Consider the following 25,382-nt stretch of genomic DNA (forward strand, 5'->3'; position numbering starts at 1 on the left):
AGGTGCTGGGATCTGATCTTCAGTCCTCACGATTGAGCAGCAAGCTCTCCTAACCACTGAGACATTTCTGCAGCCAAGTGATTTGCAATGCTTAATGCTCTTTCCTCAGTCCTTTATTCCACAGATACTTGTTGGTTATCTACTAAGTAAATAATGCAGTTAGATTGAATGGAAAAATAAAGTAGAATGGAGCATCTGGAGTATTGGAGAGACTATGGAGAGCAGATTGCAGGATTAAAACAGACATCTTATTATTTTTATTTTTTCAAGTTGGACACACCATATTTTTTATATGCTCATTTAATGAGAGATATTGTATCTACTCATCAATGTTGGCTCCATTTTTTATGTGTTATAAACAGTGCTGCAAGAAACATAAATGTTTAAGTGTCTCTGTTGTGTCTTGACTACAAACCTCCTGTTATATAGACAGGAATAGTATAGCTGGATCATAAAATAATTCTATTTTTAAATTTTCAGTAACATCTACCTTGATTTCCACAACATCTGTTCAATGAATAAGAATTCCTTTTTTCTTTAATGTCTTTGCCAAAATTAGTTGTTTTTTTATTTTTGTGATAGCCATTCTAACTGGGACAAGATGGGATCTTAAATTACTTTTAATTGTGTTCCTTGATGGCTAAGGGTTGTGTATCAGTTTTCTCTTCAGATTGAAATATTTTGTCCTTCAGGAAAGCCCCTTTAGAAAGGAGACAACTCAAAATAGGTTCAGGAAGTCCCTGAAACTGACCAGAGTAAACCTTAAGGGCTGTTGAGAGTCACTCTCAGACAATCCAAGCATTTTTTAAAACCAAAGTTAATGCTTGCCCTTAACCTTCAATTATGGCTGCATTCTTCCATGCTCCCTAACCCAGAGAACAGTGCATTTGTGCACGTGAGTGGTGCTGATCAATTGCTGGAAACAGTGAACAGATCAAAAGTGACCTTAAACAATGAATATCTACCATACATTTTGAAAACAGTATGGATATTTCCTAATGATGGTATGTTTTCAATAGAACATGCTTTAGGGCAGTTGGAGCAAATAACTTAATTCCTTGTAAAATTCTATTAAAGATTTCTGTAAAGTATCCCTTGTCCCTTCCCCCTATGCAGTTTAAAATGTGATCTGTTATCTTTCTGTTAAAGCCACCTCCTGCCATAGCTCCCTATACTTTATGGACTCTCCCTGTGGACCTTCATATCAAAATAAATTATGTCTTCTGTAAGTTACCTTTTATCATGCAACAAAAATGTAACAAATACACTTTTCCAGTCTCTGGCTCTTACAATCTTTCTGTCCCCCTCTTCCCCAATTCTGCAATGTTACCTGAGCCTTGAAGACTGGGTCAGAAGTATGCTATAAATTCCTCTTCTGTTTGGGAATGAATACTCCATAGTCGCTCATCCTCGGCACTGATAATCACTTGTGGTTCTCTGTAGCAACTTTTGTTGACCACAGAAAGAAACTTCTCAGATGAGGGGTGAGAGCTGCCATTTAGAAGGCAGCTGGATGCTATAACTACTCATTCCTTTGTGCTGGTTCTGTGTCCTCCTACTTCCCTGACAGTGGGTATGGGAACTGAGCATTTTTCTGATGGAGCCTTCAATCAGAAGCAAGTTGGCATCTTCGTTTCCTAGTTCTCTTTCTTTTCTTTTGCCTCATTTCTGTTGATCAAACTTGAAGCACTATATTTAATGAGAGTGGGTATCCTGTCTCATTCCTGATTTTACAGGAAATGCTTTCAGGTTCTTCTCAATGCCATATGACTTTGGCTATAAGGTAGTCAGAAAAAGATTTTATTGCCGGGCAGTGGTGGCGCACGCCTTTAATCCCAGCACTTGGGAGGCAGAGGCAGACGGATCTCTGTGAGTTTGAGAACAGCCTGGTCTACAGAGCTAGTTCCAGGAAAGGCTCCAAAGCTACAGAGAAACTCTGTCTCGAAAAACCAAAAAAAAAAAAAAAAAAAAGATTTTATTATTGTTATTATTATTTTCAGATATGTTTCTTCTATTTTTAGACTCCTCAAAGATTTTATCATTAAGGATGAACTTTGTGAAAGTCCATTTCTCTACCTATTATAGGGATGATGAGACTTCTCTCAAATCTGTTTATGTGGTATATTACATTTATTGGTTTATGCATGTTGAATTAAACTTGTGCCCTTGAGATGAAGTCAACTTAGTCATGTTGTATAACCTTAATGTATGGTTTAATTAGATCTGAAATATTCTATTGAGGTTTTTTATGTCTGCATTCATTAGGGAAGTTGGTGTATAGTTTTTATCCAAGTTGTTGAATTTAATAGAATCTTTAGGAATGTAAGATTTTTTAGGGGAGATTGGAAAGACATATTTCAATGATGATAAAAGAAGATTTATAATGAGTCTTAATTTCCTATCAGTTAAATCGCCTTAGATTGATATGGATCCTGGGGAGTCTTAATTATTGCCAGACTTCAAGGCAGAATGACTCAATAATAACCTGTCAAAATGCCTCCATCTTATAATAGAGAAGATTCCTCTTTGGAGTCCCGAGACTGGGTTTGCCAGACAGTATTTCCTACACTGACTGTTACTATGGCTTTTCAACCATGTATGTAAGTTATTTACTCTTTATATCAAGAGACAAAATCAACATCTTATTAATTCTTGGCCTCCCTAATCACCTTTACAAGCCTAGTGCTTATACTAATATGCTCAGAGAAAGTACATAATCATATACACTACAAAGTTTATTTTTAATTTTTGAGTCAACAAGTTTCTTATGAGAAAATCAAAATGTTTTGTAGAAATTATTTATGAACTGCATCAAGAAACAAGTTGTGTAGGGAATCATACGATGACTTAATAAGATGTTTAATAATCTCTCTTTTGTTTTCTGAAACACAGATAAAGACCTCAAAGAGGCCAAGAGAGGGGGCAGGAGTGTGAGGACTATTTCTGTCTCTGTTACAAACACAGTTTCATCAACTCCTAACCCTCTCCACCCTACTTCACCTGGGCTTGCCAAATCCCCCGGTTTTCATTTTGGAATCTTATTTGTACGATAACGTTTGAAAATTCCTTCTATGTGCTTATATATAGTTTGCAATTATCTCAGAGGCGTAGTTGTTTTAGAATGGTAAAATGCAGTCTTCTAAAAAGCTGTCTATTTGTTGACACTAGGGAAATGATGGCTCTAACTCATGCTGTGCTGTAGAAACGGGAATAGCTAAGAATAGTCAGCTATAAAAGAAGCAGGAAATTTGTTGATTGGCTTGCTGGAATTTTTTTTTTCTTCTGCTTTATGATTTTGTAAAAGAACAAGCAGACATGAGTTCTGGCAATTTTCTTTCTTTGTCCTTGCTCCCAGATTTAGCTCATGGATTGTGTTCTCTGCATCTTCTTTCAGAAGCAAGCAGATATTCTCTCCTGGTCTACATCAGAAGGTGGTGGCTATCTGGGAGTGTGCTACTTTCTCAGGGGCAAATCAGCCCAATTTAGTTGAATGGGTGAGCAGATTGAAAAGAAGACAACGGTAATTACAAATCTGAATTATTTGACTCTTCCCAGCCAGTGATGGAGCTTAAGATGCCCCAAGGAATCCCGAACATTTTCCTGATAAATCACAGAAAATGTTTGACCCCTGGACCTTCCCACTACACTTCAAATAAAACTGTTCACTTCTTGAATGTGACAAGGTGCAATTACTTGTCCTACTTTATACCAATGCCCCTTTTGTTCTAAAGATCCCATCGAAAAATTAATGTTCATGTTTACTTTTGATAGTACCAACCATACATTCACGCCTCAAGCATTTAGTAATTGCCCTTGCAGGGTGAATGCACTGTTCTGGTTTCAAGGAAGAATCTAGATTTACTGCTGAACTAAACAGGGCCAGATGTACCACTTGACAACAATTAGGAATGTAGAAATGCCATAACCTAGGGAACATGTCAAGTAAGGCAAGCCTGAGGGGAAGGTAATCTGATATTTGAGAGCTTACCAATGTTTTGTAGCATCAATTTTTGGAAACCATGCAAATTAAGAGCACTGGTGAAAAAAAATAACATGGAAACACTGGGTTTGAATATTAGCATCACAAATTTCATCTTTTTAGCTAGTTCCATCCCCTAGCTTCTGGAACTAGGAGAAAATTGATAGAATACATAAAAAATGGGAAAATCAAGGACAAATAAGTGATTGCTTTTATTTATGACTGCTTCTAAATTTCAGAAAAACCAAAACAAACATAAAACCAGAGATCACCTTACCTGGAGGGAGCTGCCCCTGATTCCCTTCAAAACTGCCTGGAAGAGTTCTCCTTCAAGAAATACTTGTTGCCAAACTTAGTGGACACGCCTTTAATCCCAGCATTTTGGAGGCAGAGGCAGGGGGGATCTCTGTGGGTTCGAGGCCAGCCTGGTTTACAGAGCTTGTTCCAGAATAGCCAGTGCTGTTACACAGAGAAACCCTGTCTTGAAAAAACTGGGGAAAAATGGTTTCTATAACAGAAGTTTTCCGTTACCCTGCAGCTTTTTGTGCTTTGTTTGTGCTGGTGTGTTTCTGGACACTTAATTCTCCTCCATAATCCAGCTTTGTATTTGCAACTTCTCACATAGAGCCTTCCACGGATCAGGTATAACCACAGTCCAATTCTTTCCTCAGAAATAATACACATTTAATGCACAGACAGGCTACAGATGCAAAACAATGTATAATTATGGATAATTAGGAGACAAATTTATGAGGGGGCACCTGAGACTAGTGATTATATAACAAAGTAAGTAGCTTTCAATGTTTATATATATATATATTTTTTATTTATTTATTAAAGATTTCTGCCTTCTCCCCGCCACCACCTCCCATTTCCCTCCCCCTCCCCCATCAAGTCCCCCTCCCTCATCATCCCTAAGAGTAATCCGGGTTCCCTGCCCTGTGGGAAGTCCAAGGACCACCCACCTCCATCCAGGTCTAGTAAGGTGAGCATCCAAACTGCCTAGGCTCCCACAAAGCCAGTACGTGCAGTAGGATCAAAACCCATTGCCATTGTTCTTGAGTTCTCAGTAGTCCTCATTGTCCATTATGTTCAGCAAGTCCGGTTTTATCCCATGCTTTTTCAGACCCAGGCCAGCTGGCCTTGGTGAGTTCCTGATAGAACATCCCCATTGTCTCAGTGTGTGGGTGCCCCCCTCGCGGTCCTGAGTTCCTTGCTGTTCTGCAGTGCCATCCTAGAAGTGTGTAGTTGACAATCGTGAGTCCAAGACCTGCCTGAGCTACATAGCAAGAATTCATCTGAAAAAATTTATTTAATTATCATTATTATTTATTTTATTTTTTCTTATTATGTGTATATGTGTGTCTGTGCGGTGAGCACAGTTTTCTGAGGAAGCTAGAGACAGATTTTCTAGAGCTATACTTACAGGCAGTTGTATGCTGCCTCAGGTGTGTTCTGGGACCTGAACTCATAAGTTCTGGAGGAGCGGAATGGACATAACTGCTGGGCCATAGCTATAATCCTTACCATTATTTTTCTACAATGACTCATATTTAATGTAATGACTAGATAGGAAAAAAATTTTTTAAAAATATAATTGTATATTTTCTTTTGGGGTTTCTTTTTTATTTGGACATGACTACAGTAAAATGTGTCTGTAGGTTTCTTTCAGCATCTAGACTTTGAAAAGTCAAATAGAGTTAGTGAGGGAATGAAAAGGGGGCCTAGTATTTGAATTGCTCACATACTAGAAGTAGAATAAGTTAAGTCATAAGCGCATTGATGCTGGATCCTAGGGCTAGAGGAATGACTACCTTCAAATTACGCAACAAAACTCAGATACAGAGTGGTAGAAACTGTCGGAAACATCGACTTTGAATTTGAACCACATGGGATAGATTTCTGTCTCTGAGACATACCAATCCTGTGCAATCTGTCCAATCTCTCTTTGTGCCTTGGCTTTCCTCAAAGTGTTGTTGTGAATTGAGTAACGTACAAGCAGCAGAGCCCTCAACACAGCCCCGACAATGGAAAGTGGCTCCTGAACATTGGTTATTGTCATTCTGTGCTGTTCATCCCTGCCACACATTATTTAATATATGCAGATGTGACCTCATGACTGCACAGTCTCACAGATCCCAGCGAGGAAGCCCTGGAGAAGAAGAGGGCATGGCAGGGATGAGAGACTTAGACACTCCATATTGACACACACCTGGTTTCCTAGTGCACACTGTACTGATTTGAGGTTTAGGAAGAAATCCTTTCTAGTAGCCCTTCTCTGCTTCAGTGACTGTTTCTGAAATGTTAAACCGTCTCTCCTCTGCAGTCTTTGTGGGCTAATTTCTGTCTTTCTGACTTCCAAAAGCAGAGTCGGAGGATAGGGGCGTGTAGGGGTGTACTTGAACACAAGAGAACTACCTGGGAAACCTCAGGTGTCCTTCACTTGTTCGTTTTCTTTCTCTTGTTTTGAAATAGGGTCTCTCACTGGCCTGGAATTTGCCAAGTCATCTAAGGTAAATGGTGAGCAAGCCCCAGGGATCTGCTTGTGTTTTTGCTTCCCAAATTCTTAGGTTACATGCATGTACTATGCCTGACTGTTTGTATGTGGGTTCCGGGTATAAAATGCAAGTCTTCATGCTTACAAGGGAAGCAATTTTTCCCTGAAGCTATCTCTCCAACCCATGTATTTCAGCTCTTAATAACTTGTAGAGACACATCATTAACAGTTTCTCAAGGCCAGAACATTCCCTAGTTTAAAAGACCAGTATCTGGGCAAAAGACACTTCAAAAGTAAACCTTAGCTTGTCTCGGTGTATTAATGTTGTGAGTGCAGGAAAAAGGCACAAATAGCAAAATTTCATTTAGTATCCACTTTCTTTTTTTTTTTTTTTTTTTTTTTTTTTGGTTTTTCGAGACAGGATTTCTCTGTAGCTTCGGATCCAGTCCTGGAACTAACTCTTGTAGACCAGGCTGACCTCAAACTCACATAGATCTGCCTGCCTCTGCCTCCTGAGTGCTGAGATTAAAGGCATGTGCCACCACTGCCCAGCTCACTTTCATTCTTAATATGCAGACAAAAATGCACTTAAAACTCAATTTCCTGAGGTGGAAGAGAGGGCTAAGAGGTTAAGAGCACTGGTTGCTCTTCCTGAGCATATTCCAAGTACCCACACGGCAGTTCACAGTCTTCTGTAACTCCAGATCTAAAGAGCTCTAAACTTGCTCTGACCTCCATGGGATGGGCACACATTTGGTGCACAGATGTACTTGCAGTCAAAACACACAGAAATATTAAATGAATGAATATGCCTCACACAAAAACCCCACAACTTTATTTTATGTGGTAGTTGTTAGAACACTTGCTGCATCTGCAGATCTAAGTTCAGCTCCCAGTTCCCATACTGGGACACACACCATCACTTATAATGCCCTTTTAGGAGGTTGGGTGACCCCTCTGGCCACCACAGGTACTTGTACTTGCCCTCACATGCATATAACACCCCAATAGGCAAGATAAAAAATTGTAAAATATATATAAAAAGCATTTTCTATATTTTAGAAAAGTCTCTAATCCTTAACATTTGTGTGTGTGTGTGTTTGTGTGTGTGTGTATGTGTATGTGTATGTAGAGATAATTATTTTTAGAGTAGTATTTAAATTCTAACTCTTGCTTCCATTAGATTTTCTGTGGCTGTTCATTCCTCTCCATACTAGATTTCAGGCAAATGTTGAACTTGCTATTTTGCTTGATTTTTTTTTCACCAGAAACAAACCAAACCAAAGAGTATAAGCAAATAATAATCACAGTATGAAAACATGCAAGTTTTTTTTTTTTATAAAGAAGTATAGGATTTCTCTTTGAAGGCATTGTGAGACAGTTAAGAATGTACATTATGTGAACCCACAGCTAAGTGTTAGACAAGACTGGTCTTAGGATGGGAGTCATATCAACCTTTAATGATATGTTGTTATCTTCTGTCTCCCAGCTCTCTTTTTCAAATGCTCTGTTCCCTGTTTCTCCTAATGTTTTCCCCCAACTAGTATCGATTTATAAAACAATATTGACTCTCGGGTTCTTCCAGTTCCCGCTACCATATCTCCAGGAAGTTATATTTCATCCCAGAGAGCATGGTGAGGTATTTTTATAGACAAAATCAGGAATTCTAGAGTTAGCTCCTAAGATAATTATGTAAAAATTCTTTATTTTATCACTCGGTGGTAGTGCAGTTAAATCCGATTAAGATTTAAGTGACAAATATTCTGCAGCTATTCCCACTACAATTTCTGTTTGTACTCTGAACATACAATTTTTCAACACCCGTTCCTAGATGCAATCATCTATTTCTACAGGTCTGCTGTCACTTCAAAGATCAGTTCTCCAGATCATCCAGTTCGGAAGCAGGACACGAACTCGTTTTTAATGAGAGTCGACCTCCTCTCTGTGCCTGGCAGCATCACCGGATGCAACATTAGTCCACCTGGAGATGCTCAGGTAGGGAAGAACTGAAGAGCTGCAGTTAATCAGTCTTGCTAATAAGCTTACAGCGGCCTCTTTCAGGTGTGATATCCTGCCACCCTCAATCTTTATGGGAAAGAATCAGTGCTGGAATTCGGTGGATGTCTCCAAATGGCTTTAATTGGAATTTTTTGGGCTAGGATTGAATATTCAATTTCTAGCTTAATGATGATGTTAGGACCACAAACACAGCAGATTTCTGTTCAGTTGAGGTAATTATGTGGGCAGAGATGAAAGTGATATTAGGTTTCCCAGCCTCCTCTTAATGCAATTACTATGAATACTCACCTGGACAGAAAAAGCTCCCTCTTTATATTTTACAACAATTTATAGGTTTGTTTGTGTCTTTTGTTTTCACCTAGTGATTTTTTTTTTACAAACATTGATTTCTAGTAGTCTTCCTTTCATAAGAAACATTGTTGAAAGGAAGTTGAAGAAAGTCAAAGGAAGATAGACTTCTTAGTTTTTCTGATTTTTGTACACAACAAAGGGAAAAATACATGAGAAATTCATTTTGCTGATAGTTGTCGAATAGAAGGTACCAGAGGAATGTGGAAAACAAGTGAAATACAGTAATAGAATGAAAATATGGTTATTTCAAACACAATTATTATTTTTAGTTCAAATAATGATCAATCAACTAACCTCTCAAAAAATATCCGTCCAATCATTGAAACATCTCTAGTGTTTATACCATGAGTGGATTATTCTGATCAATTGAATCAATAATTAGATGGGGTTGTATTAGTATGAAGTTCTGGATATTAAAATACAAGATAGAGTAAAATGTATAGCTGACAGTTTGTATATAAAATAGCAGCCATTTCAGGAATATCAATTCAATAGAATTTCAAACTTAAGAAAATAATCAAGGAATTTTGTATCATAGAATAGATTATAGAATAATAGTAAGCAATTAGGTCGTCATATATATATTGATTTGCGTGAAAACACGCAAATTTTTTTATAAAGAAATATAGTATTTCTCTTCGAAGGCATGGTGAGACAGTTAAGAATGTACATTATGTATATATATATGATGACCTAATTGCTTACTGTGTCTTTTTTCCCAGATACCAATTGTTTGTTTGCTTAATCCATTATAAATGCCATATATCAGCTCAGTCAATTATAAGTATATTGTATCAAGGACTTTTTATTCCTTTTTCTTTTATTGTTTGAGACAATAGCTCACCATATAATCTTAGTTGGACTGGAATTTTGTATGTAGACTAGGGTGGCCTTGAACTTGCAGATATCCACTTGCCTCTGCCTCCTAAGTGCTGGCATTAAAGGTGTTCATCACCATCAATCTGGCTATGTATCATGAACTGTTTTCTTGAATACTTTCAATATAATTAAATACCATCTCTTGGATTAGATCATCTAAAAGAATCAGAACCATCTCTGCATATCTTTGGGAACTTGATTCTAGGAGCCATCACAGATACCCAGTTCCATGAATGCTCAAGTCCTTTGTATACGATGGTATAATGTTTACTTAGAACTTGTGAGCAGACTCTTATGTAAATTAACTATACATTCCTCATACTACTTAATGTAATTGAAATGTTTTATATATATATATATATGTATATATAAATGTATGAATTAGTAATGGCAGGAAGAATTTGACAGGTTGATTCAATTCAAACAGAGAGGTGAGGCTGTAAGGAAGTTTTTTTTTTTTTTTTTTTTTTTCCTTTTCTAGTGCCACTGGTCATTACTTGCATTGCTTGGCTTGTATAATAAGCACAGTGTGTTGCCTTCATTTTCTCTTGGAACTCTTTCTGTGTGAAGCCCAGACCCCAATTTTCTCCCTTTTATGTGCACAGCAGTCTTATGTGACTAAAGACCCACCTCAAATGCTCACTGGCTGTACAGCACTGTGGCAAAAACCATGACGCACTGAACAAGGCTGATGGGTGTCACTTTTCCTGGGACCTTCGTTCTGCCACAGAGACACTGGATAAGAGACCATGATGCTCTTAGGTACAAAGTTAACTCATATGGCTGCAATCCGATACTCAACACAGGTTTTCTAGAGGAAATGGCTTGTGTACTGACTGTGTAGGGGAACAATCAGAAGCCACTGAACGCCTTCACGAGGGAGTGATTGATACTCAAGGCTGATGCAAGTTGTACGTGTGCTAACACACATGATTCAGTAAAAGAAAGTCTCATGTTTAAGAGTAGAATGCTATCTAGCAATGTATGCATCTGTATTGTTTGCTTTTCTTATCTCTGGACCAAATGCCCAGTTGAAGGTAGTTTAAGGAGGAAGGGTTTGAGTTGGCTTGTAGTTTGAGAGGATACAGTACATCATGGAGGGGAAACCAGGGTAGCAGGAATGTGTGGCTGGGTTTTCTTATCTCCTTATTTATTTGCTTTTCATAGCAGAAAGTAGGGAGATAGGAAGTAGGCAGGAGTAGAAAACCTCAAGGCTCACCTCTGGTGGTCAACTTCTTAAAGGCTCCACTTCTTTTTTTTTTTTTTTTTTTTTTTTTTATTCTTTTTTAATTAAAATTTCCAACTGCTCCCCGTTTCCCATTTCCCTCCCCTCCTCCCACACATTGCCCCCTCCCCCCATTCCCCTCCCCCATCCCCACTCCTCTTCTCCTCCCCCCAGTCCATTCCCCCTCTCTCTCGATACTGAAGAGCAGTCCAAATTCCCTGCCCTACAGGAAGACCAAGGTCCTCCCACTTCCATCCAGGCCCAGGAAGGTGAGCATCAAAACAGGCTAAGCTCCCACAAAGCCAGTTCATGTATTAGGATCGAAACCTAGTGCCATTGTCCTTGGCTTCTCATCAAAGGCTCCACTTCTTAAAGATTCCACATAGCTTCCCAAACTCTGCCACTAGCGGGGGGACAAGTGTTCAAATGCATGAGCCACTGGAGAACATTTCACATCAAGAACATAACAATACCCTATATTTATGTATTTGTAATGGTGACTTTTCTGGCAGATGTTGATAAAATGTTCTAAGAAAATGCTTTCTGATAAATTTCTGACAAGCCAGAGTAAACTGTCTTGAAAGTGTCCCTGATGCATTCATGCATTCTGAGGAGCAACAGAAGTTTGTATTTTTAAAATCTCTCCCATGGGTATTGAGGCAACGAACTGGAAGAAGGGGGAAGTGGGTGTGGAAGGGGTAGCACCAAAGCACCTCTTGCTTCATTCACATAAGGAAGGACAAGTTCGGATGCGATGGTGTTAGATGGCTAAAGAACAGCAGATAGGTCCACATCTGCAGACCGTGTTGAACTGAAAAGATATAGATTGGTGACTCAGAGCATTGGCCTTTAACTAAACTAATCAACTTGTGGTTTTAGTGAAAATGACTCATCAACTGCTCAGGATTTCAGTTATTCCTTACAAATGTTTGGAAATGTTTGGAATTCTGAGTCAAGAGTCTCCCTAACAAGATCTGACTTGTTCCCAGACGTGCAGTGCATCTCCTGAGTTTATGCTTCCTTGTACTTGGCCTTTCCCCAGGAGGCTGTCACACAGTTAGCGTCACTCCATGCTCAGGTCACATTTGTTCTTCCCCATTTTCACATTTCTTCAGCTCTATGAGCTGGCTTTGAGCTGGAACATTCTCCCCTTTCCATATCCCAAGAAGCTCAAAATTTTCTTTTTCCATAGAAAAACATTTAGTTATTTTCTCTCAATTATCAAGAATTTTTCAATTTTTTCTCAATTTTTTGTATGGTTCTGACTGTAATTTCATCATCTTCTAATGTGCTGTTATTTCTTATCTTTATTATTAATAACAATGTGGAATAATGATGTTGCACTCATCCACAGGACTTAGGACACAAAATCACACACACATACACTACACCACACACACACACACACACACACAACACACACTTTCATGATATAAAATCGGAAGCTCCAATCTCTTTAAAACTCTTTAAAAACTATTATGAGCATTCCTTGCCAACTAATTCTGAATAAGTTCTACTAAATTTATGTACATTTCAAATGCCAGGTTATTAATTCTGTCCTTAGTTTACTGTATAACTAAACAAAAATTTACCTAAATATTTGAATCCTATCACTTTATATTTTACTAATAATATATAATATTACTGTCCATATTTTAATTATTATTACTTCATAGGATCATGCATCTCTTCTGACTTTTTATTTTCTGTTCATGAATAGGAAAGGGAAAATAAGTGGCACCACAACACATTTTGTTATACTGAGGAACAGAACCAATCTAAAATTCTGTTGAGCTTCTTGCTTGTGACTGCATTTGCCACATGCTATTGTGACTTCTAAGGGCCTGTCATAGACTTTTTCATATTTGGTGTGTTCATTGCAACATATGTTAGCTAGGACTGTATAAACAAACTGGAGAATCAAGAGGAGTAGGGTCTCTGGTTAACAGATGTTTAGACGATTGTAACAAAATAAACAAGTAATAAAGTTATGAAGTAACGGAAGAGTTTCGTATCCTTGAGCTATCAACTGCACATGTTACTTCATCATGAACTGTTACATTTTGCCACTAGTGATCATCGTGCCTTCCTTATTGTCTTTCCCCTATTTTAAATGATGTCTTTATAATGTAGTCATCAAAGAATGTCAACTGTTTAGGTAGGAGAACGTGTGTGTGTGTGTATATATATACATATATGCAGATGTAAGTGTGGGCAAAGTCTAAAAGTCTAAAAAAGAGACAGTGATGAGGAAGAATAAGGAGTGCGTTAAATGCCATGATACATAGTAAAAGAAAAGAGATCAAGAGGGAGACATGTTACAAAGGGTGGGGGTCAAGGTTAGCTGTGATGGAGAGATGGGGAGAAGGACACAGTTTGCTCAAAATGTCATGATGATATCTACCACTGGGAGTAGGAAGGGCAAGGAGAAGCATTATAAGAAAGGGTGAGGGTGATAGTGACCAGAACGTGCTTTACATATGTATGAAAAGGTCAAAGAAAAATTCCAGTCTGACTATATTCTGCCCTGCCATAGGTCAAAGCACATTCTTTATTAACCAATGGTAATAAAACATATTCATAGCATACAGACGGGGATCCCATATCCCATAAACTTCCTGAAAGTTTATCTTTTGCTATCCACGAACAGAAACCGCTACCATATCCCCCATTATGCTGCCTACACCATAAGACATCAGTACTTTGTCTTGTAGAAACCAACAGTGCTGAATGGAAGGGTGATTGTTGATGTTTAAAGTTGATGTTACAATCGTTAGTTTTTTTGAATTTTATTGATTTTTATTGAGCTCTACATTTTTCTCTGCTCCCCTCCCTCTGTCTCCCCTCCCCTTGAACCCTCTCTTAAGATCCCCATGCTCCCATTTTACTCAGGAGACTACCAGCATTAGTTTTATGATTGGGGTTCTGGAAATTATATGTGCTTGGGAATAACTTTAAATAGTTTCAGAATGAAATACACTATTTCTAATTGGATCTAAATACTATTAAATGTGTTTGACTATTTCTATAATAATGGTAGAAGTACACTTTGGAAAAATATGAGGCTTGTTAATATGCTAATTCCACAGGCATATTTCTACTTGACAATTGTGGGTATTATTTTAATTAGAATCATACTTACATTCTAATATAAGAATTACTCCTAAGAGCAGTCTTAATTTTCGTCAAGAATAATTTATTGTATTCTTTTCATTTTATTCTTGAACCCATTGCAAATTATCTTGTCCCTTTTAATTAGTGGCCCGAAGCAGTCTTTTTGTTTTCTCCTCTTCTATGCTATTTGTTTCAATTACTTTATTTCACTTTCAATTTTCCCTTTGCTTAAATCTCAGTGTGACAAAACTTCAAAATAAAATAAAAAGAACATAATTGGGCTGGCCTTTAAATGAAAATTCTATTTACTCTAATTCTTTTATTCTAAATAGTGGGAACAATATACACCTCAGTAGGACACACAGGAAAAACTAGGAGATAAATGAACTGATCTGAGTTCTAATTTGAAATGTTTATTATATATACCTATGTGGTCCTTTGAAATCATTTAAAAATGCTCCTGATTTTTTTTATTTTTTCTTTATTAGATCATTCCTATTCAGCTCAGGTGCATCACAGGAACAAAGCAAGACTCTTGGAATTCACCATCCCTTTCACACAATAGAATATCATAATAATATCGTATGCTCTCTATACATATACAGCTCAGCCTGAACACATATGAGCTTTTAGGTAAAAAGCTGATGGAAAAAAGGTAATTAAATATCTATCTATGTTCATTTTATTAGTTTTTATCTAAGTATATGATATTTAATTGCACTATTTAATTATTTTAATGTACTAGATTTGTTTCTGATATTGACAACTACTTTAATAATTTTGAACAATGATAAATTGGATGTAGAAATACTCAGAACTGGAGATAACCTGTGAGCAAAAGATACATTTTCTCATATATAAATTCAATGGCACACCTTGTTTAGCAGGAAAATTACCCTCAGTTAATGTGGTGTGATTCTTCATCAATGCAGCATTATAAACTTACATTACTATCATATTCTGCTGCAAGGTTGTTTTTTAAATGAACTTTACCAATTAATACTAGATAGATAAATGTAGTTTTATTTTAGAAATTTTATCTTTAAAAGGATCATTTTCTTTGCTCTTTTGTGTACACCAAAGCAGGAAGTTTGTTCCCTAAGTTTGCTACTCTCTTTCATCATTTGAATTATTCTTATTTTAAATTAATTTTTAGGTTATCATAGAAAATCATGGGTTAACATTGTGGAATTTTATATGTAATATCTAATTCACTCCCCTCTCCCACTATACTCTCCTCTTTTGTTGGGACCTTAATTTTACCTTTCATTTATATTCTCTAAACACACAGTTAAGCATGTTGTCTTTATTACTGAATCCTTGGATTCAATTTGCAAATGTTTGAATTAGCCAAGTACTAAGATCTCTTCAGCAACACCCAGCCCACTTAATTCTCTCTAATATAATGTGATTAGGTTTCACTGTGTTCTATTAAGTGTCTGGTCCTACATTAGGTGTGAGAGTTGAAAGACAACGCTGAGCTGGGTTTCCGCTGAAGGTGTCTTGAAGCCATAGAAGGAGGCAGGTCTTTTCACAAATAACTATTATAATGTGAACACAGTGGCAAATAACTACCCTGAAGGCAACCATGCAGCAATTAATCAGTCAGGAACCACCAGAGAAGTCCATCTTATTTTCTACCTTCTCTCTTCACTGTTATTAATAGCAACAGGAGAAAGTATTGTGGCGCAACATGGAAAGCAATAGAGCGCTGGAATTTCATTGCTAAATAGACTTAAATACTTAACTCGATGTTAGGAAAGTAACAGTCTATTTTGCATGGCAGAGGTTGTTGACAGAAATGTTGTGGGATAATCTTTTTGTACACTGTAAAGATGGGTCATTGCCAAGGCACCTTCTGGTTGGTTTAGTAAAAAGCTGAATGGCCAATAACTAGGCGGGAGAGAGTAGGTGGGATTTCCAGGGAGAGAGAGGAAGAGGAGATGAATTTAGGCTCGCAGAGACATCAGTGAAACATTTAAAAAGTTGAACATATGGTATAAGGTAGAGGTAACCAAGTTATGTGGCAGAATGTAGATTATTAGTAGCAGGTTAATTAAGTTATAAGAGCTAGTTAGGAACAAGCCAAAACAAGGGCAAGTTTTCATAGTTAATAATTAGTCTCTGTCATTATTTGTGGGCTGGTGGTCCAAAGAAGTCCAACAGGAAAGTCCAACTACATTTGGTGCCCAGAGTGCAGCATGTAAATACATAGGGCCTGAGAAAAATGAAAAATAAAAAATTCTGAACATGGAGTCAGATACAACTTCCAAGAACTTTGGTTTTTCAAGAAAACTCAATGCTTACAGCATGCAGAGGTGTGACCTCTTGACTAGCGTCAAGAATTTGAACAGCTTGTGTACTATTAGAGTGGGAGACTGGATAGAAATGCCTGAGGCAGCACTGGGTGCAACAGCTTTCCAGAACTGGGAAAGTTAAGAGACTCTGAAAAGGTTAGACTCGGGGGTGGAGTAAGATGCCAGGACCAAGTGCTAACCTAGCTGAACAGTACAGGCCCTAGCAGTTTAAGACTTGGCTAGGCTCATGTAGTTAAAGAAGGCGCATAGTTAAGTCAGGTACTGACTTAAAGAAAATCCTGTAAACAGGTACAACATGCTTAAAAATGTGCTTGCTTAGAGGAAAAAAAGTAAAGTAATACAAATATAAAGAGAATAAGTCATGTAAGGATGGAAAATACGCAGGGTGTCTGGATCCTGTATGCGGTTTTGTTGACTTTGAAATTTTGGAATATTAATGAGCAATGGGCAAAAGCTGCTGAGATACATTGGACTATAGGAAAAAAAAAACCCTGATAAATTAAACCAACATAATATACTTTAAGAATTTCTTAACTACAAAAATGGAAGTTAGAGAATGTGTTTGTTTTGGGGGAGAGGATATGTTTTTGATCCCACAGGAAACAAAACATTATGATTCCTTCAAAATTGATAAAGACCAGATTTGATTGGGAAAGACCTCCTTAAAATCTTGGCTGCAAACATGAAGAATAAACCTAGAAATACTACAAGTGAGACAATGAGTGTGCTGATCCCTCAACACAGTCTCATCTGAGACTGGATGAGACATGCTAAATCTTGTTGGCTACAGAGTACTCATGAATTATTACATGCCATCCTTTCATGTAGCATGGATAGAAATTTATCTTATAATTAGGTCATGCAGTTCAAGGAGTTATAAATTTGAGAGATGCCTTTTATTTCCTCAAACATAAAGAAAAAATAATCTCTAGCTGATTTGTACACACTGCAGTTAAATAATTGTGTTAATACAGATATGTATATTATCTTTAAAAGTTGGTGTATTTTCAGAACAAAAGAACTAGACACCAATGAAGACAAGTAGCTCAGGTGATACAGCACCTCAGAATGCCTCTGTCTCAGTTCCTAAAAATTCTGCATCCAGAACAACAAGATGTGATTTTGCCAAGGGGCCTTCTGATTGGTTTAATAAAAAGCTGAATAGACAATATCTAGGCAGGTGAGGATAGGCAGGATTTCCAGTGAGAAAGGGAAAGAGGGGATGAATTGAGGCTCAGAGAGATGCCAGAAAGATATTGAAGAAGTCAGCCATACTGTACAGAGTGGAGGTAACTGAGCCATGTGGCAGAACATAGATTAATAAAAGTAGATGCATTAAGATATAAGAGCTAGTTTGGAACAAGTCTAAGCTAAAGGTCAAAGCTATTACTTTCTTAATAATAAGCCCCATGTCATTATTTGCTGGCTGATGGTCCAAAGAAATTCTGACAAGAAAGCCCAACTACACATAAAAGTGTAGAAAAATAATACTTTACACATTATCAAATTTGTAGTTACCAATGATGATAGCAATGGTCAGAGCTATTTATATATTAAAATTAATACAATCTATCATTTCTTGTAAGACTGCATGCTGACTAACTGTAGAAAGAGAAGAAGGAGGCCATGATTTCTCTGTAATACTTGAAGCAAAGGAGCCAATGATTTTTACTTCAACAAACACAATATAGAGAGTGGACTCACCAGGCAGAGGGTACAAATAGACATGAAGTATTGACAAGAATTTTAGTGGAAGATGGAGATCTCTAACAGAGCAGCAAGGAATATATTTTAAAGAGTCAGTGCTTAGTAGGAGTCCGAAGGTAGTGAGTAGAAGAAGAAATATTTTTTTGTATCATTCTCAGCTAATACTTAACGCTTACCAAGAACATGGTAGCACATTTAGATACTGTCACAGAATGGATTCTTGAACAGGCAAACCCCCAGGACCTCTGCCATTCAGGTGGCTCCTTACGGATGTAGAGTAATCAGGCCGTGATAATGGTCGTCTCATTTGGGCGAGCATCAGATCTCCCTCTGGTTGTCTGGGTGGGCATGGCTTTCTTTCTTTAATGTTCTGTGAGCACATGTGTTCCTTTCTAATACTCAGTCTTATTCAAAGATAACTTCTCTCAACTAGAAGAAAGCAGTTCTATAGTGTAGGGTGCCTGAGCAACTAAGCTATTATTCTAGAATCCTGAAACGAGCTCTCAAGACTAGCCCACACATTTGGCATAACAGAATCTAACTGGGTCAAGAATAGGAGCCTTTTTTTAACCATTTTTCCTTAAAATTGTGATCTATAACATAATATTTATTATCATATCTATAGGCATGTAGATTATTGGCATTTTTTTTCTCGTTTTCCTTGCCTGACATTAGTTTACAGAAATAGGGAAGACAGCCATTGTTGATGTCAACAGAGCAAAGTTACTGAGATGTTACAATACCTTAATTAGTCTTGTAGAGCAAGGAGGAGTTTTCTAGCTAGACACTCCAAGAGAAAATATAATGCTTGGAATTTCAAATTGCTGGAAGTGTGTGATCAGGATCATATTCATGATGTCATAGTCCCTACACGGTCAGGAACAGAGAGTAATTAGTGTGAACAAACTAGGGCATAGACTATCACTGAATAAGGAAACAAATATCACTTTATTGTTTGAGTCACTAAATTTTGAGACAAGACTTGTAGGTTTTTATTTCTTCCTTCATCCTTTCAACAGTCCCTTAACACAGATTTTACACAAATATTGAGTGCACCTGAAACAAATGTATAGTTTCAGAGGTTTCTGTTTGAGAGATAGGTCATTAGTATTTTCAGGTTTGTAGATCATACAGTCTTGGTCTTTATTGCAATCAGTTCTGCAGGGTGGTGTGGTAGCACTCTCACGGCCAGCCAAGAAACAAACAAGACCAAATCTCATATGTAGGCTGCTTTTTACCAGCAGTTGGAGCAGATCATCTTCAAGACACCTTCCTGCACCAATATTATGCAATTCCAGAATTTGTTTTCTGTTTTCTCAATTTCTTGTTCCAGATAAAGCCTTAAAAAAGGGTATTTTAGAATCAGATATTTTTTTCTTTTGAGTATGCTTCTGGGACTGATCTCAGAACCTTGTGTTTGCTAGCCAAGTATTTTGTCACTGATATATACTCTCCCTGTGACAAAATATTAAAATGATGTTATAATTGCCTTTTCCTTTGCAAGCAGATAAAAGTATCATTCATTAGTTGCTGCGAATAATGGATGAGAATGCTTCCCTTTCTGCACTGAAAGATGGGCTTGCTAGGCTCTTCCAGAAGGCTCATTCAAAAATGATAGCAGAACAGTTGCAATGCTACTGCTCTTAAGAAGTGTGACCTTTCTCTTGAAACTGTAGGTAATGGAGAATAAAAATCACTAATAATTTACCCTTTGCTTTAGCTATGCTGTTTATTTTAATGGCAGATATGCTCTCATTTATTTTGACTTTGGATGGATCAATATATAATTCTCTGATATATTTTTCTATTTACTGTCGATATTAATACAAACTTAAACATGTGCTTGAGTAATGCATAGTTAATGATAACTATCAAGAAAAATAGGGTCATTAATATTTCCAGTCCAGTGGAATCTAAAAATCAGCCTGGAGGTAGAATAAAGACAATGAGCCTAGTTCTTATCCTACATAATCCTGTAGAGGCACAAACAGTTTTGCTTTAATAACCTTGGTATGCCTTTCTGTAGACTAAACACTTAATATTGAGTGGCTCATGAAGATAATTGGGGGAGAAAGGAAAGTTAAAGACTGCCTACAAAGCATGGAGGCTTAATAGGACAAATAGAAAAAAATTAAAAATGTTATTGTCAAATGAGCTCGAGGCTGTAGATATAGATTGTCAGAAATGTTGATCTCCATTTTACCCAATAAAAATATTTTAAATATTTTAAATAAATATATCAGAAGCAAAAATAAAGACATACATTTGTAGGTTAAATACCATGTCTTTGTTCATCCCGTCCTTTGTAAGAATGAAAATTGTGCACAAGGAGACCGAAGTTCAGAGTCAGGGCTGAGAAAAAGAATACAGTGTTCAGCCAGAATGGAAAGTGACAGCACAATCTCATGGGCTCTCAGAAATAGATCTGTGCGTACAGCCTTCTACTCAAGTCTATGTTACTTTTCCCCTTGGATATGGGAGAGATAAATCTACAGAATTCACAATAATGAGTAAATATAAATGAGATGTGTGATGTCTTTACTTTTGATAGACAGAGTACCTTAGCGCCCCACGATTAAGTTGTGGGGGCCTTTCTGAGCAGGCAAGATTTCAGGCCTTGAAGGTGTAGAGCAATTCCATTGGGGTCACCAACCATTCCCTGTTAAGACAAAATAGCATAGTTTGGTGATTTAATCAACAAGTATCTGTTTTTTTTTAAAGAGTGGAGATGTGCTGGGGGCACGAGACATGTCCAGTGGGTAAGACACTCTTGCCAATTCTGATGACTTGAGGACAATCTTCAGTACCCAGTAGTGGAAAGGCTCCTGCATGTTGTTCTCTGACCCTACATATGTGTGCTGTAGTGTAGACACACACACACACACACACACACCCCAATAAATAATTAGTGTAATATATTTTAAGTGGTGATGGGATATATATACACATGCCAGGAGCGGCATTTTTGAGAGTCAGATTGGACTGAGTTCCCGGAAGCAATCACAGTGCGATGCAGAAACCGAGAGAGACCGTGAGGTTTGCTGGCAGCAGCAGATTTGCTGGTATCACTTGATGCTCTCTCTCAGACCCTGTAGTAAAGATCCCCTTTCCTAGAAGGTGATCCTGGTAAGTGGAATCTTTCCAGCAATGCCTATTTGCCTCACAGGATTTCTTGTCTAGTTACTTGGAATAGTTTAGCTTGGTCTTAATCTTGCTCCTTTCCCTTTACCATAATACTCTGTTGTCTCAACTCAGTCACTAGTTACACATTCATATAAACCCCAGACTGCTGAGATATCAGGGCAGGCTCCCTAGAGCATTCTCTTGATAAGCATATTGGGTGAGTCAACCTGTGTCTACAGATCAGCATCCAGTCCAAAGTCGATTTATGTGCATACTGGCACAGACAGCCCTGACTCTACCAGAGGCAACAAGCGGTCATTGAAGGTACCACTGCACGTTTACTCTTGAGAATTCTAGTTGGGAAAAAAATCTGCATTTCCATTCATTTCCTTTCAGAATTATTTCAAGCCGCCCCTCTTTTGTGGGCTAGGAGGAGGTGATTAGTGCTGACAAGGGTCTGGGGGCTACCTCTTAATGACTCTTGCTTACAGGTCATGGGTTTTTTGTAGTCTATAGTAAGCAACTTAGAGTGTCTTGGCCAAAATGTTGAAACAAAAGAGAAAAACATGTTAATTGTCATTCTTTTAGATGTGTTTCCATGGCATCCTGGTCTCATTGTTCATGGTGATTATCAATGTCATAATTTTCCATGGTTTTGGCAGAGTCTGTCTTCCCCACTAACCTGAAACTCCACAGAGCTTCTGCCAAGTCTGCTTTGTTTATGATAATACCCGTAAAGTCTTACACAATGTCTAGCTAGCATGAGACATTTTGAATTTAAAACTGGATGAACTAGTAATTAATTAGACATGTAGGTGACATCATTGAATTTTCTCCTGCTCCATTCTTTAATAGAATATATTATTATTACTGCATAGAAACAAGATTTCACTTATAGTGACTGAAAATGCAAGCATCCTATAACCTACCTATTCCTTTTGGTTATGAAACTAACAGTTCTTCTTAGGGGTAATTTTTGGAAAATAAATTTATGTCATCTATGTATTATGTAAAATTGATGATTTATTGCTACTCAGCCTCTGGGATCATGGAGATAGAAAAACTCAAAAGGAGTTGCTTCCCTTAAAGCATTTAGAAAGCATGGAAAAAGTGGATAAGTAATTGATTACACTAGAAGGTGATCTGTTAAGACAGAGTTATGTCTTTCAAGGTAACAGTTTCAGGATCCATGTCATGTTTCAGGATCCATGCCAATACAATTTCTTGCTTGACTTCTCACAGTTGTTTCCCAAGTTATTTTTTATTACTCCTTGCCCAGGGAGAAAACAGAGACACAGCAAATTTGAACGTTTGAAACATAGGCATTGTACAATCTCTCTGATTTCCAAACAGACCCCCTTTACTTCACGGAGTGTGGTTAAGAATCACGGCTCCAATTCTTTATACACAAAACACTTTAAAAGCTAAATAAGGGTAGGCATATTGATAACAGTGACTCTATTATTTATTGAACACCTATGTGTGCCAAGGTTTATGTTAGTCATTTTATAAATGCTATTTCCTCTTTCCTTATAAGTAACTCTAAGATACTGTAATTATTCTCTTTTTTCACTTGTGAGACATAATTGAGGCTCATTAAGTTTAAGTAAACTGCCTACACATAAGAGGTAGAGTTAGGGTCTGAAATGATTTATGATGATTTTGAACCTATGCTCTTAAAGAACATTTTTTCTAGTATTCTACACAGCAAGAGAAACTTCTCTAGTAAGAAACTATAGAAATGATTCCTGAGAGTATAGTCTTAACAAAAGATTTTTTTTTTTTTAAAAAAAATGACTCTCAGGGGACGTTTGTTTTTTGACATTAACATAGGTCACATAAACCTATTCTCTTCAGTGACAAGGAGATAATAACCTTTATGAACTTCAGCAATACTGCCTTTCAGTACTGGAGTTTGGGACTGTCTTTTTTTTTTCTTGCGTGCGCACTTGTGTGTGTCCATCTGCCTGCCTGCACATTAGTGTCCCTAAAGATATGTTTTATATTTTATAAGTGTTGCCAGGATAATTCAGACAATATTTACCACTATCAACTTGTGTGGAAAAATAAATTCTCCCGGTGGGAAAAATTAAACATTGGTTAGTGTAAATATTAGTAGTCAGGACAGCAAAGGCCTCTTGAGGTCCTGTCTTTTCTTTTCAACCAAAACTCATTCATCCGTAGACCAATCTGCTCCTAAATTTGTAAACAGCTGTCCAGTAATAAACTCACTAAAATGAATAGTATTTCCAAGCAATTGCATACAGTTGCATAAATGCTTTTATTGCTTTCCTCCCCATCTCAGCGGTATTCATGAGCTGTCCCATGAGAAAAGGAAGAACAACAGTTTTCATAAACTTGAACATGTGACTTATAAGTCAAGACTCTAATCACCTTTTCAGCTTTAAAACACTTTGTCTCTCTCTAACTTAGACTGCATGTCACTTGAGCCCTGATCACATATTCTTCATGCCTGGTACAATGGCAGATCCCTCAGAATTAAACAAATAATCTTCATTACAGTAGCTTGAAGAGAAAGATCCACAGTTATTGAAGGGCACCTTGACATCTCAGGAAAGTCTACTTTGAAAAAATGTGTTTGTGTGTGTGTGTGCATAACTGTGAATCATTTTACTTTTTAAGAGTGTCAGTTCCTATATTGAGGGGAAATCAGCTCTACCATGAGTGCTAATGTTGAATTAGAAATTCAGGAAGCTAGTGCATAATAATTACAGGCCAAAGATTCATCAGGGATTGGGGAGATGGCTCAGTGGATAAAATGCCTACACTTCAAGCAGGGAAGGCATGGTGACTGTCTCTAATATCAGTACTCGGCAGAGGCAGAGGCAGAGGCAGAGGCAGAGGCAGAGGCAGAGGCAGAGGCAGAGGCAGAGGCAGAGGCAGAGGCAATTGCAGGTAATTCTTGGGGAAAGCTGGTTAGCTAGACACACACAACAAACACACATGCCTACTTACCTAAACATATATACACATGCCAAACACCCTTTGAATTTGGACAAAATTTTATGTCAATATACCTCACTTTGTTTCCTTTCAGGTATCTACTGCATAAAGCAGAATCTGACTAGACCCCAATATAGAATGCTTGATATATCATTATTTTTATCCCATTTTGGAGGATTCGGTGATGAAGAGTAAGTGTAAATGTTGCTTCTTATCTGATGGTACTGGTGACATAGAATTGGGCATAACAATTCTATGGTCCTCTGTTTCTGTGTACTTACAACACAAAAGACAATATTATATCATTATGTAGCTGTACTGGAAGGATGAAGACAGGGTTTGTTACATTTCTCATCTCTGTGACCGTGTAATGACAGAAACAACTACAAGAAGCTAGGTTTTGTTTCCGTTTAAAGTTTGAGGGGTTTAAAGTTTAAAGTTCCGGTCATCATGGCAAGGAAAGGAATGGCAATGGGAACACGGCGCAGCTGGTTACATCATAATGACTGACAGGAGGCAGGCAAACAAGGGGCAGAAGTGAGGCTAAGCTGAAACTCACAAAGGCCCATCTCTAGTTGACCTATCTCTGTTCACCATGTCTCCCACCTCAAAGATTCTACAGCACCTCAAGACAGGGATACCAACCGGGAGCCAGGTATTCAAACATGTGCATCTGTGGGGTAATAGTCTTATCCAAAGCACAGCAAAGCACTTGGTATTCAAGTCCTACCACTCCTACTTAAAAGTAAATAGAGTCCACCTGTTCAAGGAGCTGGTTGAAATGTAACTTGTGCACAGGAAGAGGTTTTTAAATGACGTTGGGGAAATATTTAACTTCTCTCTATTATGTAGACTCAGGATTTTGCCTACATAATAAAGACACCATGATGACTTTCAGGACGTGATGATAACTACATATAAGTTACTTGTCATAGAATAAGTTTCAGTGAAAGTTAATTTTCTTTCTCTGCATTCCTTTTGTCTTTGTACTCTTTCAGTCTAGGAGCTCCATTTACTTTATAATGTTTCATTATTATTTAAAATGAGCCACCGCAAACTAGATTGGATCAGGCTCTCCATTGTTGTAAACTGGGAAGTGGAGAGATGAAGCTGATTGCATTTAGACAATCCATCTTTGCACAAGTGTTTCCAGTTCCTCTGTATCCTAGCAACTGGTCTGATATTCTTCTTGAAGTCATCTTCAGA

At 37.6% G+C, this 25,382-nt stretch overlaps 1 pseudogene; it reads right to left on the reverse strand.

Moving 5' to 3' along the window:
- Nucleotides 1–22,894: 22,894 nt before the first annotated feature.
- Nucleotides 22,895–22,976, reverse strand: LOC130863266 (small nucleolar RNA U3; annotated as a pseudogene).
- Nucleotides 22,977–25,382: the final 2,406 nt, after the last annotated feature.

This window comes from Chionomys nivalis, chromosome 20 (assembly GCF_950005125.1).
Source record: "Chionomys nivalis chromosome 20, mChiNiv1.1, whole genome shotgun sequence".
Taxonomy (NCBI): Eukaryota; Metazoa; Chordata; class Mammalia; order Rodentia; family Cricetidae; genus Chionomys; species Chionomys nivalis.